At 49.7% G+C, this 19,508-nt stretch overlaps 2 long non-coding RNA genes across 3 annotated transcripts in view; one reads left to right on the top strand and one right to left on the bottom strand.

Moving 5' to 3' along the window:
• LOC117801559 overlaps positions 1-19,508 on the bottom strand; it is a 28,164-nt gene that overhangs the window by 549 nt on the left and 8,107 nt on the right. Inside the window, exon 3 of one of the 2 annotated variants that reach the window (XR_004624209.1) lies at positions 15,438-16,337. The exons of the other annotated variant lie outside the window; for it this stretch is intronic. This is a non-coding gene — a long non-coding RNA (uncharacterized LOC117801559). Of the gene's footprint in view, positions 1-15,437; positions 16,338-19,508 lie in introns of those variants that run through there. 2 annotated transcript variants of the gene reach the window in all.
• On the top strand, positions 5,163-6,369 carry LOC109489255. Its single transcript, XR_002142197.2, has 3 exons — positions 5,163-5,198; positions 5,546-5,615; positions 6,254-6,369. It is a non-coding gene; the product is annotated as an uncharacterized LOC109489255 (long non-coding RNA).

Here is a 19,508-nt window from a genome sequence, read left to right as displayed (position 1 = left end):
TAAAAAAGTGGTTCCCAGACACAGGCAGGCATCAGAATCCCCCAGAGGGCTTGTTAAACACAGAGCGCTGGGCCCCACCCCAGAGTTCCTGATTCAGTACGTCCGGGGTGGGGCCGGGGAATTTTCATTTCTAATAGGTTCCCAGGTGACATTGCTGCTGGCCGTGTGGGGAACCCCACTTTGAGAAAACGCTGCCTTAGAACAACACGGTGGTGTCGGGGCGGGGGCAGGAGTACCCAAGTATTTACTGGAACAATGACTGTCACGTATGTGGTACTGGGACTGTGCCACACTGATCACTTAATCCTCACAGCTCACAGATGGTGAAGCACTGAGACGGGGTCGGGGGTGGAATGCTGGGGGGACTACCCACAAAGGGCCACGCAGCTAGTCACTGCTGGGGCAAGGACTCCATCCTGGGGACTTGGGGCTCCACAGGGACCCCCCACCACTGCCCTACCTCTGAGATGGGGGCCTAAGGTGGGGCCCTTGGAGGACAGGACTGGGTCCTAATCCTTAGTAAGCTGCAAGCCACTAACGTCAGAGCCTGTGAGTCAGGCAAATAGGTGTGGGGGTTGCTCCTTCCCAGGTTCTGGATCGTCTCACTCACATCACCTGGGGACCCCCAGTTGCAATGAGCCTGCTCAAACCCCACAACTGCAGCAAGGCCATGAGCAGATTCAACCAGGACAGGTTGCAGCTGCTGCAGGAGCAAAAGGGGTTGTCAGAGTGAGCCCAGAGACTCCCATCCCTGGAGGAGGCCCTGCCCCTGCCTCAGATTCCCCAAATGGCTGCCTCAGGGAAATCAAGGCAACTTTCCTCCAGTCACTGTTCTCCCATGGGTTCTCACCTTCAGCACGGCCCAAACCTGGACATGGCCCTCCTCCCTGCACCCCCAGGAAGAGAGGCGCTGGGAGGGGGAGACCAGGGGCTGTCCTCTCTCTGCTCCCAACAAGGCTTATAGTCCTGGTCCCCTTCCTGGCCGAGTGACCCTGAGCCCTGCTCTTGGCATCTTTCTCCCCATTTGCAGACTGCGGGCCTCCCAGGTTGCGGGTGAACGGGATGCGACAATATCGGGAAAACCACTAGTTTCTGAGCACCTATTATGTGCCAGGTCCATCGTCCGCCATCTGCCAGGCACCCTCTTCGTTAGCATGACAGATGCAATGGGCTTTGATATGGCAGTGTTCCCCCTCTCAGAGACCCATCTCCAGCTCTGTGGGTCTGCCGTCTCCCTGGCTGGGCCGGGGGATACCCCACCACCGCTACCTACCATGGCCGTGTTCACACAGGGTTTGTACACTTGTTATCTTCTCTTTTTAGAAAGAAGGAGGAGAAAGATGGAAGCAAAGAAGGCAAGTCATTGAGTTAAACAGGAGGGATACTTGTCTGCGATATGATTTTAAGGACTTTTCCATGTACTTGAGATATTTTATGATACAATCACGCTGGCCCTGTAAGTGTGCCGCTGGCCTGGTGGAGGAGGAGGGACTGAGGAACTGGGTCAGGAACCGGCCAAGTTCCTCACTGTCCAGATGTGATGGTGAAGACGGGAGGCTGTGACTCACGGAGAAATGCTGCAATGATCTGGATGTTTCTGAAACCCTGAAGTCCCCCATGCTCTTGTCAGTTTCTGGCAAAGGCATGGACCTGGGGAGCCCAACAAACAGCAGCATGAACCAGGGTGCCCAAGGTAGCCCAGTCTGGGGACAGCCACCAGTATTCCCTTTTCAGGCTCCCCGTAGGGACTGTAAGCCATTTCTGGGAGCCCTTGTGGGTCCATCCAGCACAAGGCCCCGATCCACCACCCGATGGCCAGCGGGCTGGGCCTTGGGGCCCTGCAAGCCAGCCAGAGGCATCAGAGCTGGCTTGGTGTTCCCGAGCCCTGGGCCCGGTGGAAAGCCCCTCGCTGCAGAAGCGGCTGGCTACAGCTTGTTGTCCTGTTGCTAAGTTCTGAGCTGATCAATCTGGGCCTCATGGGTTTTTTCCTCTGGTTTCATGTTCTGACGGGAACTGTGCAAATCTGGAGCAAGTTAATCTCAGCCACAGCATTCCAGAGGGTGTGACGCTGCGAGTTCCTCCTCGGCCCCAGATCCTGAGTCCACACCCTCCCTGCTCAGAGGATGGTCAGGAGAGCAGCTCAGGCCAAGAATAGAGTAGGACCTATAGGATTTGAGCCTCACTGTCCTTTCCAGAAGCTGTAACTTGCAGGCGAGCGAGGAGGAAGAGGTTTTAGGGCCAATACGGAATTCTGCTTCTGGGTTCCACAGCTCGCCTTTCTGGTGTTTAAAGCTCCATATATTTTGTTCCAAAAGTCAACCCCAGCCTCATTCCACACGGCCTGGTGCTGGCTCCCTGAGCGAGATCAGCCGTTCCCGCATGGGTCCTAGTGCCTAGGGGTCACCTCTCCCTCCTTCCTGTCTTCACCCAGCCAGATCTGGCCCCTGATTCCTTTCCCCTCCCTCTTTCCTTCAGGCCATATTCGTGCTCTCCTAGACATGATACTTTAGACAGACAGAAAATATTTTAAATTTTTAAAATTATTTATACATTTTATAGATAAAACTATTTCAGGTAGAAGTAAGCACTTCGAAGAAAAACTAAGGCAGGAGAGGGGTGAAGAGGGCATTAGGGTGTCCGTGTGAGAGTTGAGGGGCACTGCACTCTGGGGTCCTAGGAAGCTCTAAGGAGGGGATATTTGGGCAGAGACCTGGAAGGGAGAGCAGCCGCCATGGGAGCCTCTGGAGGAAGACATTTCCAGGGAGGAAAGAGCAGGTGCACAGGCTCTGATGGGACAGCAAGGAAGCCTGAGTGGTTGAAGCAGGGGAGGAACAAGGCAGGAGGAGAGGAGGCTGAGGGGAGCTGGCCCCCGAGGCTGGGAGCTTGGTGAGCTGTAAGGATTTGGGGTTTTCCTGCAAGTACGGTGGGAAGCTACTGGGTCGTTGAGTGCAGAGAGGTGGTATTATCAGAGTTGTGTTTTGAAGGGCTCTTTCTGGCTGCCTGTGGGGCCAAGGGTGCGAGCAGAAGGGAGACGGGCAGGCCTGGGGTGGGGGTGGGGGGCGAGCGGTGGTGGCTCCTGTGAGAGGTAGTTGGTTTAAGGATACATCTTCGAGGGGCAGCCGTGTGGTGCAGGCTGTAGGGTGTGCGAGAGAACGAGTCACAAAGCACTCTGGGGTTTGGGGCTGAGCGGCTGCGGGGAGCGGGGAGGGGGCAGTGAGGCTGTGCTGCGGGAGATGCTGGCAGAGCAAGTCCGTGGGGGTGAAGTTGAGAGGTCAGTTTGGGTTCCAGACGACGTGGAGCCTTGCGAAGCACAGAAACAACAAACAAACCTGCTCTGGGTTGAGTCTGAGGACAGCGGAGGAGTCATGGGTGGGTTTAGGCAGGAGAATTCCAGAACAGTTCAGATGTTACCCCCTCTGAGGATTCTCCTGGTGCAAGGGGTTTCTTCCCTGTCACAAAGTGACTTCATCTTGGAATCTTGACTCGGTTTCCCTACTATTTTGTTTCACTCTGAAAGCTCCTGCTACACACTGGGCGCAGTGTCCGCTCCTGTTGCATTAACTAGGAGGTAAAGACTACATGCCATGCACCCCCTTCCCAGGGGAGGAGACAGGCCCAGAGAGGGGCAGTCACTGGCTGGAGGTCACACAGCTGAGAAGCTGGGATTCAGACCCGGGCAGACTGGCTGCAGAGTCTGCATGACAAGCCACCGCAATCCTCCATCTCTTTTACCAACCCCCTCACTGATGGCCCCCCACCCCCACCACACACACACACACACACACACACACACACATACACACAGAGCACTGTGCAGCTATGCAGGACAGATACCTGCGGTAGGGGACTCGGCTCCAGCCTGGTTTTATCTGCAGGCCTCCTCCCCTCTGTGTTTATTAATTTGCTAGACAAATATTTATATGTGAAGGCCAGGGCTAGGGGCCCGCGTTTCCTGCCCGTGCAGGGCTGGAGGAAGGAGGTGCAGGGGAGGTGGAGGGCAGAGGGGGAATTTAATTAGAATTATATGCTCAGTGCCTGGAGAGAAGGAAGCCACTCACAGGGCCTGGATGGCCCCAGGGTTGGGGCAGGAGAGCCTAGGGGTGAACCGTGGCCCGTCTCAGAGTCACCCCACCTCTCCCAGACTCAGTTTCTGCCTGACTGTAAAGGGGGCAGTGATGGCTGCTTCCTAGGGCTATCGTGAAGGTTCTATGAGACTACCCCATAGCACCAAACCTCTCACGATTGTTCTTTATTTCTAGCTTGGTGAAAAACTGGCCCCCGCCACTCAGTAAGGAGAATCTGGACTTCCATTTCCCAGGCTGGGTTTCACGTTTGGTGTATTTCACAAACCATTCTTTCTCAGAGAGGCTGGAGGGTGGCAAAATGTTGCGTGATGGGTCTTGGCTTTCCAGCGCCCCCACCCCACACAAATCAGTCTGGGGCCAGGTGCAGGGAACGCTGGGCCACATGGATCCCACCGCACCACCCCAGTTATTCACCTGCTCTCCCCCAGCCCCCACCTTGGGGTAAGCAAGGGCTCTGGTTTTGGAGCCAGGCCGATTCCCTGACCTTGGGCACAGCCTCAGAACCCTAGTCCTGGGCCTGCCTAGAAACCCTCAATGCCATGGGGCTGGCTGGTTATGCCCCGGACTCCTGGATTTAGTAGCCAGGATGGGATGAGCTGGTGACGGAGAGAGGAAGAAAAAATCGAGGCCTTCCTCTGGGAACGGAGAGGTAGGCGCTTCATCCTCTGAGACACCTGTGCCCAGCCAGCCTCATGAGAAGTACACATCGCATGAAACTATCCGTGTCTTAATGAGAAGATGAAGATAACATTACATACAGCCTAGAAGGAGACTAGAAGAAAAGACTACAGCAGGTAGACAAGGCCTGTCCCTGGGTGATGTGAAAGTATGTGCGATTTTTATTTATGCATTTCTTTTTTTGATATTTTCTAAATTTTTTCCATTGAAAATGCACTAGCATTAAAATCATGAGAAAAAAATCCTTTTTTATTTTTTATTTTTTATTTTTTTTTAAAGATTTTTTATTTATTTGACAGAGATAGAGACAGCCAGAGAGAGAAGGAACACAAGCAAGGGGAGTGGGAGAGGAAGAAGCAGGCTCACAGAAGAGGAGCCTGACGTCGGGCTCGATCCCACAACGCCGGGACCACGCCCTGAGCCGAAGGCAGACGCGTAACTGCTGTGCCACCCAGGCGCCCCAAAAAATCCTTTTTTAAAAGATAAAATATATTGCTAAAAACTCAAAGATATAGTAGAAAGATATAGAATATTTTTTGACAAGAGAAGTAAAAATATAACCTTTAAAAACAAAAAGAATATGGAAAATTATATATAACTCAAGGAGAACAGAATATATGTGAGATACATGACTAATGTACAAGATATATGTGTGTGTTTATATATTCTGAACGAGAAAATTATGTGTGAGGGAAATAACCACAGTGTGTCTCCTAGGAGGTCCCCCACAACAGCACATACTGAAGGCTCTCTGGAATTTACTTGACTTTCTCTCTTTCTAGACCAAGAGACACTCCGGGGCTATGGGAAAGTCCTACTTATAACCGTGTCCCTCTGAAGACCTGGCACATAGTAGGTACTCAAGAAATGCTTACAAATGAACAAATGAATATCTTCTCTAAAAAGAAAAATACACATGAAAATGCTTAAGGACAAAAAGTATACCAAAAACTGATGTTAAGAATGCGTCTGGTAAGTTAACGAAACACAGAGGGTATGTATTCTGTGACAGGAACCCCAAGGGCACTTCCACTACCGGTGTCCCCCTCCGAGTCCTCTTGTCCTTCTGGCTGCTTGTGGACCTGGGCCTTGCCAGGCTGGCGGTTCAGGTAGACAGAAGCTGCCCTTGTTCATGTCTGAACCCAAGCTCCCAGGCACAGCTCACTGTTCTCAGGAGTATAGCAGAAGCGGGAACAGTCAGAACAAGGCAATAGGCAAGATGCTCTTTCTTCCCTAAAACAGTAAGATAGGTCCTCGATATCAGACAAAAAGACAGGACCGGGGCACCCCAGGGACGAGTCCTTCAAGGCAAACCTAGGTCCTCCTGAAGACAGAATCTTCCCCTCCCGCTGCTGCTTCTGCCCTGGGGACAAGGAGACTCTCACACCAGGAACTGGGGGGCGTAGGGGCAAAGTGTCTCGGACAGACAGGGGACCTGTTCCCCTTCCTCTGCCATGATGCTGGGATAACTTGTCTGTTTTCCCTTCTAGACGGGGTGCCTCACACAGAGACCGGGCTTCTCCATCTTCGTCCACCAAACTAAACAGCTGATGAAATTCAAATGGTGTTAAACGACTATGTGCTTAGTTATTGAATAAAAGAATGGATAAAGACCCATTTTTGTCCCATTTCCACACCTAGGCTTTTTCACTGGGAACATCAGAATGAGTAATATTTTGGGCATTGTTTCAAAAATATTCATTGATCCTCCAGCATGTGCAAGGCACAGCTGTGGCCCCCACGCTCATGACATTCACTTGTTCCATCATAGCTGCAGGTGAGATTTTATAAATCTACTCTATGCTATACATATTTTGACTTGAGGGTTCTTGTGGGTTGTTTTTTTTCATTTTAGAAGAAAGTAGATTCCACTCCTGCATATATACCAAGGGAAATGAAAACATATGTCCACATGAAACTTGTTGAATATTCATGGCAGCATTATTCATAATATTCCCCAAATGGAAACAACCCATGTGTCCATACACAATGAATGAATACATATAATGCATATAATGGGGCGTATTCGTACAATGGACTATTATTTGTCCCTAAAAAGGAATGAAGTACTGGTATGCCCTGCAACATGGATGAACCTGGAAAATTCGCTACACGAAACAGGCCAGTCACAAAAGATGATTCCATTTATGTATGTCCGGACGAGAGAAATCTAGAGAGACAGAAAGGATATTCGTGGTTGCCTAGTGTTGGTGGGGAAGGGGGATGGGGAGTGACTGCTAATGGGGAGGGGGTTTATTTTTGGGGTGATGGAAATGTTCTCAAGCTGATCGTGGTGGTGATTACAGAGCTGTGGGCATCCTGAAGACCCTGCATTATACCTTTTACATGGCTGAAGTAAACCGGAGGTGAGTTCTATTTCAGTAAAGCTGCTATAAAAATAAAAAAAGAAGGGGGAAAATTTCCCCCTCTCAAGCACGCAAAGTATCACGGAAATAGATTTCACAACCAAGTGGTCTGCTTCAGTTTATGAGCAGAATTTTTCTTTTCAACAGCCTTCAACTCGCTTTTCAAGGCAACTTTCCTCAAGATTTGTGCTCAGAAGCCCCCCTGGCCACTGCCTGTCCCCAGGCCAGGCGACCCTATTAGTGGCCCTCAGCCTGCTTCGTCCCATACACCCAGCTCCCACCCCCCAGCCCACACTGTCAGCTGCGGCCAGCTCCCAGATGCCAGAGCTGCCACCTGGGGCCCTGGCGACGCAAGGGCCCACAGTGTTGTGATGTGTTTGGATAGGGAGTACATTTGGTGCCAGCGTTACCAGGCTCCAAGGGTGACTAATTTCATCTGCATTTTTGGTTTCAGCTGCCTGGACTGTTCAGCTGGAGAACCTCAAACCTCTCAGCTGTTTTCGGAGAAGCTCACCTCCCCTTTGTGGAGGCATGGGATTGATTAAACCCATTCTCCTGCCCTTTCAGCCACCACTCCACATGTATGTGCCCAACAAACACTTATGGAGCACCGACTATTCTCGGGACACAGCAGTGACAACACAGTTCTTGCTCTAATGGAACAACAACACAATTTTTTTTTAAAGGAAAGAAAAAAAATCTAGGTATTTAGTAGAGGTGCTGTTGAGATCAATGAGCCAGTGTGAAGTGATTGTGAGTACTACCTTAAGTTGGGGGGGGGGTAGCTGCTATGGGGAGGTGGCTGAGAAAGAGCCATTGTGTGAAGATTCAGAAAAAGAATGTTCTCAGCAGAGGAAATAGCATGTGCAAAGGCCCTGAGGCAGGACTGGCAATGAGAGCAAAGTGATCTCCACCTAATAGCCAGTGAATGAAGAGATAAAATAGGTTGGAGCAGCCTGGGTTATGTAGGGCCTTCTCAGTCTTAGAGAAGAGTTTTCTTTCTCTTAAATGCAACCGGAAGCCAATGGAGGGGTTCATGAGACAGGAAGAGGATGTGGCTGACATTTTTTAAAGGTCACTCTGGCTGTTGCGGAGGATGGAGGGAATGGAAAGGTGATAGGTATGGAGAAAGCCGGGACCAGGACAGCCTTCAGTGTCCTTAAGGGTCTGACTGCCTCTATCCTCCACCTTTTCCATTGTCCCCAGGAGACCACAAAGTCATGGGCAAGAGATCCCCTCCCATTCTAGATCACTGGAGTGAACTTTTCAATACTTTTACTTTGCTATTTTTACTTGAAATTTTCATTTAAATCAATTGTTATTTTTACTTAAAGAATGTTTTTTTAAAGGAAATAATATCACAGCCAAAGGTCATGAGTTTGATATATGACTTACATTTCCCCCTTAATACACATTAACGTAAACACACAACAATTAAAGGTTTTTTTTTAAAAAAGATTTTATTTATTTATTTAACAGAGAGACAGCCAGTGAGAGAGGGAACACAAGCGGGGGAGTGGGAGAGGAAGAAGCAGGCTCCCAGGGAGCAGGGAGCCCAATGCTGGTCTCGATCCCAGGACTCCGGGATCACACCCTGAGCCAAAGACAGACGCTTGACGACTGAGCCACCCAGGTGCCCCAGCCACGCAGGTGCCCCTATTAAAGGTTTTTAAATGAACAAGTGAATATAGTCTTAAGACAAAAGGTGAATAGTGAAATTATAAGAAAAACGTTTACCAGGAACCCATGAATTTGATACACTAGTTATTTTTTTTTTCTGATACACACTCAGATAAGTACTCAGTCATTTAAAAAAAAAAGCTAATCTAAGTACAAGTTCAAATCTTCTCGTGCTGGTTTGAAAAACAGCAATATATAAGTTAGGGCCAGGTACTTTAGCTTTAACTAGGACCTGGCTATGCTACTTACTAGCTGTGTGGCCTTCAGCCGGTTACTTAACCTCTCTGAGCCTCAGTTTCCTCGTCAGTGAAGTGGGGCTAATAGCTCGTCGTCGTGAAGCTGCTGTGAGAAGTATTTAGAACAGTGCCACACAGTACAGGCTCAACAAACACTCCCTAGCTTTACAAACCAAACAGACCTCAACTACATCCAGGCTTTCCTGAGCACTTCCTGTGTGCTGGGGCCTGTAGTAAGGGTTGAGAGCCCAGAGATAAATAAGAACAGTCTCTGCCCTTAGGTTATTGATCATTTAGCTGAAGGGGAGACCAGCCTCCATGTAAGCCCAGCCATCCGCAATGCGGGCACATGAGGAGGCCCCTAAGGGGCAGAGGCAGACCAGAGGGAGGAGGGATTGGTGCTGTCTAGGGCAGTCACAGACAGCTTCCAGGAGAAGGTGCTGGGTAATGTGGGTTTTGATGGATAAAAAGGAGTTTGCCACTTAGACAAAGAGAAATCACAACATTCCAGGCAGTGGGAACAGCATAGGCAAAGGGATGAAGCCCTCAAATAGGCAAGAGCATCAAGTGCGAGAGGGTGATTTGAAGGAGACACCCCAGGTGCTACCCTTGGCTCAAGCTTAGAAGTCACCTCAAGCAACGGAGGGCAGTGAATGCTGACCCCTGCCTGTACTTTGTCGTGAGCCTGAAGAGGAGCTAAAGAAGCCAGCAAAGAACAGAAAGAGCCCAGTCTCTGGCGGGGGCTTGACGCTTTTTATCCGTGCAAACTGGGGCCGTGGTTTCCCTCATCTGTGCAATGGGAATGAGGTCCCATTTCACAAGGGACCTTGGTGAGAGTTAAAAGAGACCATGTGAACAGATGGCTGGTCACAGGCCTGGCTCACAGGTGGTACTCACAGGTGGCTTCCTTATTCCTTATAAGGAATAAGCTCCCACTGCCCCCTGCCCCACCCCCCAAAGCAGTGTGTGGTGGGCTGAGCCACCCCACGGATGATGGGAAAGAGTCTCCCAGCTGTCTGCATGCCCGGCCCATCCAGTTCCCAGACTAGCTGAACCAGCCCGTCCTTCCCCTGCCCCACCATGCCCCTATCCACACCCTGGGAGTTCCCAGGTTGACTGGCTGGTCCTGACCCTAGGAGGATGGGTCATGGCAAATGAGGTACATACACATTGCTAAAGACAGCTGAGGGACCTGTGTGTCAGGGCTCAGCACACACAATCCCAACCAAGGACACCCTCGATGAATATTACCACAACGCTTTCCCTCCCCCAACACGCAGACAAGAGGCCCAGAGTGGAGGAGGGCTTGCCCACGGTCATTCAGTGAAGTCCAGGATTTAAACCCAAGTCAGGGACTCCAGGGTCCCTTTTTGCCTACTGAATATATGTGTGTGTTTTAATTCCCTCCAAGGGCCCCCCACCTTCTCCCCACTTTCTCCCACACTCCCTACACCCAAGTCATAGGGAACTACTTGCAGTTCCAGATGGGCTTGCTTATTTCACACCTGGTTCCTTCTGCTGGCTATTCCCTCCCTCCACACTCACTCCCCCTACACCCCTCTTCCACCTGGCAAACTCCTACTCATCCTTCAGGACCCAGCCAGTTGCTTTCTTCTCTAAGAAGCTTTCCCTGATCTTCAGCCCAGCAGGGTCAGTCCAGTCTTCCTCCTTCAATCACAAAGTATCTCTAAATCACAACGACTGAAAGCCCCTGAAAACAGCCTCTTTCTCAACTTTGATATTGTCAGCATCTACTAATGATTTCTTAATGAACACATGAGAAAGAAAATTCATGAATGAGCTGATTTGCTGTTGGATGCTCTCACAGGCAGCAATTGTGTTTAGTGATTTTGTTGTTGTTGAGAGCAGAGCATGGGCACCTCGGCGTGTTGCCATGTGCACGCACTGCACGGTGCCGGGGAGTCCGAGCACATAGACTAATATGGGAATGATACCCTCTGGAGGTGGGCAACAGGCCAGCCTGACCCGTGGCCATTCCAAAACCATTTGCAGCCCATCAGATGGTACGAGCAGAAAGGGCACAGGCTCTGGATTCAGAATCACCGGGGTTCAAATCCCAGTTTCGCCTCTTACCCACTATGTGCTCCTGGGCAAGTGGCTTAACCTCTTCAAGTTTCTGCAGTGAAATGGGAACCCTCCTCACAGGGCTGTGTGAGAATGAAAGAAGCCAACGTGGAAATGCCTAACATGTAGTAGGTTCAGAATAACTGTTCATTTTCTTCCTTGAATATCTGGAATTCTTGTTCCTCTCCTTTAACTTACATGCTGCATAACCAGGCCAGCCTCCCAGACTGGGCTGCAAAACGTTTTTATCCTTGTCCCAGAAGCCTGGGTACTAGGACCAGGTCTGACATACATCTCACGGATGCCCTCGCCTATGTGCACTTGAAGACACACAAAGCATCATGGATAGAAGCAAAAGGCTGGCGACGAGCTACATGGCCACCAGAGGAAGCAGATGAATGAATTACCTACATCTCCATGGTGGGGTACCCCACAGTCATAACAAAGAGGCAGCTCTCCACAAGGGAACAATATGCCATCTCCAAGCTAAAGTAAAGGCAAAAGAAAAGTATGGAACAGTTTGTTTAATTGACCAGCTGGGGGTCAGGATCTGACCCAGAACATGGAAAATGACATGAGACAAATTCTCAGTTCACTCAAGGGTGGTTCGTGACTGGTACCCACGGGATACAGAGGAGAAAGGCTAATTCCTTACACACAATGATCCCGTGGGGCGTTAAGACCTAGTTCTCTCATGGAACCCTACTGGGAAAGGCTGGTCCGACCATCTCTGGAAGGACCCATGAGAAACTGATATCAGTTCCTCAATTGGAGAATCCGGAAACTAGGGTTAGGTATGGAAAGAAGTCACTTATCACAGATCAGATTCCTGGGTACTTCTGAATCTTTTGCCATGGACCTGGCCTAACCTGTTAAAATGAAAGCAGACTATTTTAAATAAGAATTTTTTAAAGCCGACATGTATGAATTAGTAATAATAAAAAACTTGCTGTTTGACCTCGGGCAAGTCTCCTGGAGACTCCATTTCCCCATCTTTAAAATGGAAAGACCATCCAGAGAAGACAACACAGAGCTCACATCCCAGCACCCACCACTAAGGTCCTGGCCTGCAGACCCCTGCTGGATTTCAGCTGGGCTGTCCTCAGAAGGATGGGGCATCAATCACCACCCAGGGCCGCCCCGGGTTTAGACACATGTTGGATGTCCCAGCTTGTTGGGACTGCAGCTTGTTGTTTACACTGTTTCCCAGGGAGCAAGATCATAGCAGCCCCTGGCACAAGGGGTCTAATTTTAAACCCTGGATTCTGGGCAGACAAAAAGGGCAGATCCTGGCTGCCTACAAGATGCATGCACTAAAAAAAGATGACCCTGAGTGCAAAGGACAGGATAGAGAAAGCCATCTCTCCCTCCTTCCACAAACCACAGTGAGTGCCGATCCACTGGACTACCCAGGGAGACGAGGCAGGCAGGCGTCAGTGCCCTGGGGCAGTTCCCACTTACCCGAAGAAGTCGGGAGTCTTAAAGTTGACCCCAAGAATCCCATCTAGGAGCATTGTTCAAACTAGATCACTAGCCCCAGCCAGGTAATTTGTAAGGCTCTATTAGAATTTCATAAATGGTTTTCATTTATGGGAGTTTTGGGGGTTGTTTTACAATTTCTTTAAATCAGAATCCTAAATAAGGTCTACACCTGGTGATTGTTTGTTGTGTCCCCAAATCTCCCTTATTCCTTTGATTCTCCCTCCATTTGTTTATTTACCTACTTACTGTTTCTCTCTCTTTTTGCAATTTATTTGTGGAAGAAACCAGCTGTTCATCTATATTTTCCAGCGTCTCAAGTTGGCTGACTGCATCCTCGAGGTGCCATTTAACATGTTCCTCTGTCCCCTGTAGTTCCTGTAATTTGTTCAAATCTAGGGGCTTGATAAGATTCGGGTTTGAGTTTGGGGAAAGCCTACATCATGGTTGGTGCATGCTCTTCCATCAGGAGGCTCATCCTGTCTTTTTGTGCTGCCCCCAAATCATCCATTAGGAGTTCACGATGTTCTGTCTCTAATTCTATCATTCCTTCTACACTTTTAAGCAGGCATAAATCCATAAATAGAAACTTCCCTGTATCGACCATTTGATTATCCTGAGGTACTATTTATATAGGAAGGGTAAGATTAATTACAATTCTTTCCTTTCTTTAGGGGCTTAAATCTTCCTTGGTACAACAAATATGTACTTGCAGTATGAATAGGCACATTATTCTGAGTCTCTGTTGGCCACCCGTAAAATGCGGGTGCTGCTGAACTCATAGCCTTATTCTGGTATGCGCAGAGAGCTCAGTTCTTTTATCAAAGACTATGTCCACACATGCTTTCTGTGAACTGTAGAATCAGGGCACGCAGCAAGGGTTTTCAGTCTCTCCCTGCCCCAGCCTCAGCCCAAAAGCACTGCTAGAAGATCGCAGAAGCCAGCAGGGAAAAGCAGTGCACACACCCACTTTGCCTCTGGTGGCCCCCTCTGCACCAGTTTCCTATGCAGTGAGGATGCTAGTGCCTCCCTCCCAGGGACGTTCTGGGTATTAAACGAGAAGATGTGGTCATAGCCCTGACACCTTAGTAAACCCAGTAAGGGAGACTCTCCCTGCTCTCCCTGATACACACACACACACACACACACACACGCACGCACACACACATCACATACTCCCATACCACACACTCCCCCACACCCCACACATACCACACCCACCCAGACACGCCCCTCTACACCACATGCACACCCCACATATACCCACACGCATATAGCAAACCCCCACCATATCCCAACCATACACACCCCACATACCACACACACCATACTCCCCACACAAACCCCCTTTCCCCACCATAACACCCCGCCCCACACAACACCCCACACACCCCCACATACCACACACACCACACATACACACACCACACCACATACACACACACATTCACACACCACACATACCCACACACATATAGCAAACCCCTACCACACACACCCCACACACCACACTCCCCACACGTACCCCCCAACACCCCACCATAACCCCCCACCCCACATAACACCCACCACACCACCAACATACTATACACACCCACACATACGCATACCCCAACACATACACACACACCCATACACACACCCACATACGCACTACACACCCATCTCATCAGATATACACACCACACACACACATACCTACACACCACACACATCTCAACACATATACACGCACCACACACACACCCCACCACATACATACCACACACACCACCCTCCACACACACATATTCTACCACATACACCCCCCACACGCAAATCACACACACACACCTCCCCCCAAAAAAACCCCGCCCTCCCACACACACAACCACCACACCCACACTACACACACACACACACACATCCCACCACATACACACACCATACACCCTCCTCCACACTTCACACACATCACACACCCCAACACACACACCACACACCCTACCACATACCCCGCCACACACACCCCCACACACACCCTCCCCCCACACACATCCCACCATATATGCACACCACACACACACACACACACACACACACACACGGGCACGGTCCCTCGGGTGGCCCTATTGTTCAGCCACTTCCCCAGCCGGGAGGGCGGCTGGGAACGCGAGGCCGCCTGGCCCTTCCTGCTGGGCGCTGACGTGCGGCCTGCGGAAGGAACAGCGAGTCTCGGCGGGGCCAGCGCATTCCGTTCGTGCCAGGCTGTGCACGCACGTCCGCACCTCCCGCGCCCCCTCCCACAGCCCCAGTCCTGCCGCCCTCGCGCGGCGCTCACGCTCTGGACCTGCCGCGGGAGGGGTGATCTGGGAGCTGGGGACCGGATGGGGGACAGCAGGTCCCACGTGATCTCCCTGAACCCCGCCCCCAACCCCCCCCACCCTGAGGGTGGGCTCACTCGCCCATTCTACAGCTGGGGAAGGTGGAGGCCGGAGGAGGAGCAGGGAGGCCACAGGGTGGAAGCGGGGCTGGAGGCTCGCAGAACCCGGTTCTCTTTGGCTACACAGTGATGCTTCCCTCCCTCACTGCCCGGAGCCCGAGAGGGGGCCTCTAGCGACCAGGCGCCACGCTGTGCAGACTGCAAGAGGTTGGCCTCAGGACAACTTAGACCAGCAGATTTACACAGCCAGGTCTTGCCATCCCAAAAGGGACAGCAGTGGAGAATGAAGCCAGTGCTTCCTGAGAACCTCGGAGTGCCAGGCCTCATGCAGCGACACTTTCTCAGTTACCCTCATGACAACCTGGCCAAGTAGGTATTATTTATCCCAAGTTAAGTGTCTGGCTAGAAAGTGAATGAACCCAGATTTTCCTGGGTCCAAAACCATCCTATTTCTGAGCAGCATAATGGGGGGGCTCTGGCCCCAGAACAGCAGAATTTAAATCCTGGCTCCACCACTCAGCTAGCTGTTCTGCAATAGGCAGGTTGCTTTATCTCTCTGTGCCTCAGTTTCCTGTGTGTAAAATAGAGATGACAGTACTAATGGCATAGGATGATTATAAACAGTCTGCAAGGCGATACATATAGTTCAGTTCTTATTCTTATTAATTTCACTTCTGGAACTAAAAGAGGTTGAAACGGAGCTTGGTTGACCAGCTGTCCCAGTTTACCTGGGTCTGAAAGATGTCCCAAATGCCCTTTTGTTGCTAAAACCGGGACAGCCCAGGCAAACCAGGACAGATGGTTACCCATAATGACTCTGGCATTTTTAAAAGTCCATGCCACTGTCCAAAGGGCAGGAAGAAGGCCATTTCATGCCCTCAGTGCTGGTGAATTTTCCCAGAAGCCCTCGGGCCTCAAGCCCTTTGTCCTGGTCTCCCTACTCTGCCCTTGCATAGCCAAAGGGAAACCAGACATTCTTAATATGAAAATTTTCCACATCCTTCAGGGCACGATTCTGCTGCCAGAAATAGGAAGATTTGGGAGTTAGCCCAGGCCACTAAAAATAGCTCCCAGGGCCCCCCTGGAAGGCCTGCACCATCTTGGCCCCGGGTGGCCTGCCACCCAATGAGCTGTCTGTACCAGTCAGCACCTTAAATGACCATGAGCTCCACTGGTCTGGCTGATCAAGTTCAGCAGACAGGGGAAAGGCTGGCTTCCACTTAGGCCAGCTGTTGGGCAGGACCACCCTGGTCTTCCACTCAGAGACGTCCCCTCCTCCATCCCATGGCATGTCCTTCTCCTCCATCTAGAAAAGACAGTACATCACGTGTGTTCACACCTGAGCAATCACACAAGGGCCTCAGCGGTGCTCACGCAAACGGACACACAGCTGCTCCCTCTGTTCCGACCTGCACCTGTGCACACACAAAACAGCCACACACACACTCACACCAAGCATCTCATTTTCACTATGCAAATGTCTCTACATTCTTAAAGCAGTGTTTCCAAATCTCTAATACCTTTGCTTCGATTTCTCCACAATCCCTATCCCACCCCCAAGGAGATTTTTTTTAATGATTTTTGTATTATATTATGTTAATCACCATACAGTACATCCCCGGATTCCGATGTAAAGTTCGATGTTTCATTAGTTGCGTATAACACCCAGTGCACCATGCAATACGTGCCCTCCTTACTACCCATCACCAGTCTATCCCATTCCCCCACCCCCTCCCCTCTGAAGTCTTCAGTTTGTTTCTCATAGTCCATAGTCTCTCATGTTTCATTCCCCCTTCTGATTACCCCCCTTTTCTTTATCCCTTTCTTCCCCTACCGATCATCCTAGTTCTTATGTTCCATAGATGAGAGAAATCATATGATAATTGTCTTTCTCTGCTTGACTTATTTCACTTAGCATTATCTCCTCCAGTGCCGTCCATGTTGCAGCAAATGTTGAGAATTCGTTCTTTCTGATAGCTGAGTAATATTCCATTGTATATATGGACCACAGCTTCTTAATCCAGTCATCTGTTGAAGGGCATCTCGGCTCCTTCCATGATTTGGCTATTGTGGACAATGCAGCTATGAACATTGGGGTGCATATGGCCCTTCTCTTTACTACGTCTGTATCTTTGGGGTAAACACCCAGTAGTGCAATGGCTGGGTCATAGGGTAGTTCAATTTTTAACTTTTTAAGGGACCTCCACACTGTTTTCCAGAGTGGCTGTACCAACTTGCATTCCCACCAACAATGTAGGAGGGATCCCCTTTCTCCACATCCTCTCCAACAATTGTTGTTTCTTGCCTTGTCTATCTTTGCCATTCTAACTGGCGTAAGGTGGTATCTCAGTGTGGTTTTGATTTGAATTTCCCTGATGGCTAATGATTTTGAACATTTTTTCATGTGTCTGTTAGCCATTTGTATGTCTTCATTGGAAAAGTGTCTGTTCATATCTTCTGCCCATTTTATGATTTGTTTATTTGTTTCTCGTGTATTGAGTTTGAGAAGTTCTGTAGATCTTGGATACCAGTCCTTTATCTGTAGTGTCCTTTGCAAATATATTCTCCCACTCCGTGGGCTCTTAGTTTTTTTGACTGTTTCCCCCAAGGAGATTTTTGTCAAACTTGGTTTTTGTTGGTGGTACACAGGGTTAAAAAAAAAAAAAAAGGTTGAATATGCATTTTCAAACTATCTTGGAGCTACCTTCTGTTCTCAAGATTTCATGTCTGCCCCCTACCTGCTTCCCATTGAGTAGGTGAGAGCCCAAAGCCAACAGAGAAGGAGGAGCCTGGAGAGCATTTGTGGGGGCTCCAGATTCCTGCCCAGCCTCCCAGCCTGAGCCTCACAACTCTGATTTAAGGTGGGAGCAAGGCAGAAAGGTGCTGTGTCCAGTGAGAGGGGCAGGGCTGAGAGGCCAGTATGCCTGGGGTCATTGCCATGTTCCAGAGCAGAAACACTGCCTGCGCTCCCTGTGCTGCTGCCTGAATCCCACCCTAGCCTGCCGGCCTACTTCCTGTGAGGGAAGCGGAAACGGGAGAAGGAGTGTGTTCCGCCACCAGTACCCCAAGGAGTGGAGGCCACATCCCTGCCCCGGTGGAAAAGCGGAGAAAGGAGACCTGCCCGCTAGGGTCTGACAAAACCTGAACATCCATGAAGAGCATCAGCTCACAGCCAGGCACCCTCGTTCATTCATTCCCCCAAGTATTTCTTGAGCACCTACTGTGTTTCAGGCCTGTGCTAGGGCTGGGGTTGCAACTATGAACAAGATCGATAAGGCCCCTGACCAACAGGTGCTTACAGTGCAGAGAGGAAGCAACAGAAAACCACTGTTACCCGACAACAGAAACTAGGACTGTGCCCGGTGCCTCTTTCGTTGCTTAATAAATGTTGGCCCCGTGGGAGCGGCCATGGCGGAGAGCGGCTATGAAGTCAAGGAACAGCGTGCAAAGGTAGAGAAATGGAGGCAGGGCCTTCGTTAGAAAAGGTGTTCATGCAGGACCTCCGGAGGAGGGGAGGAAACCAGCCTCACAAAGAAGTGCATGCAGGGAAGCCACTGGAAGGTTCTAAGCAGAAGTATGACTTCCTGTATTAGTTAGAATTCATTTCAGGTGCAAGAAATGCCCAGCATAACAGTGGTTTAAACCACATGGGAATATAGAAATATAATTATCTCTCACACGTAAAAGCTCACCAGATTCAAGAGAAAGAGGAGACAAGCCACAGTCTGGGAGAAAATATTTGCAGAAGACACATCTCATAAAGGACTGTTACCCAGAATTTACAAAAAACTTGATATTCAACAATAAGAAAACAAACTACCTGATTTTTTTTAATTGCCAAAGATGTAAACAGACACTTCACCAAAGAAGATACAAGAATGGCAAATATGTCATCTGAGAATCACAAGTTGAAACCAGATACCACTACATGCCTATTAGAATGGCCAAAATCCGGGGTGCCTGGGTGGCTCAGTCAATTAAGTGTCTGCCTTCGGCTCTGGTCACAATCCCAGGACCCTGGGATCCAGCCTGGCATCAGGCTCCCTGCTGGGTGGGAAGTCTGCTTCTCCCTCTCCCTCTGTCACTCCCCCTGCTTGTGCACGCGCAAGTCAAATGCTCTGTCAAATAAATAAATAAAATCCTAAAAAAAAAAAAAAAGAGTGGCCAGTATCTAAAACACTGACAACCAAATGCTGGTGAGGACGGAAGGGACAGGAACTCTCACTCATTGCTGGGGGAATGCAAGATGGTACTGCCACTTTGGAGGACAGTTCGTCATTTCTCACAGAAATAAACATGCTCTTACAATACAATCCAGTAATCAGGCTTGCTGTTATTTACCGAAGCTGAAAACGTATGTCCACAAACACCTACACGTGGGTGTTTATAGAAGCTTTATTCATAACAATTTTTAACATGTATCAATTACATGTATAATTATTTATTCATAATTGCCAAAATCTGGAAACAACCAAGA

Source organism: Ailuropoda melanoleuca, chromosome 3, assembly GCF_002007445.2.
Source record: "Ailuropoda melanoleuca isolate Jingjing chromosome 3, ASM200744v2, whole genome shotgun sequence".
NCBI lineage: Eukaryota > Metazoa > Chordata > Mammalia > Carnivora > Ursidae > Ailuropoda > Ailuropoda melanoleuca.
This window is presented reverse-complemented; position numbering and strand designations above follow the sequence as displayed.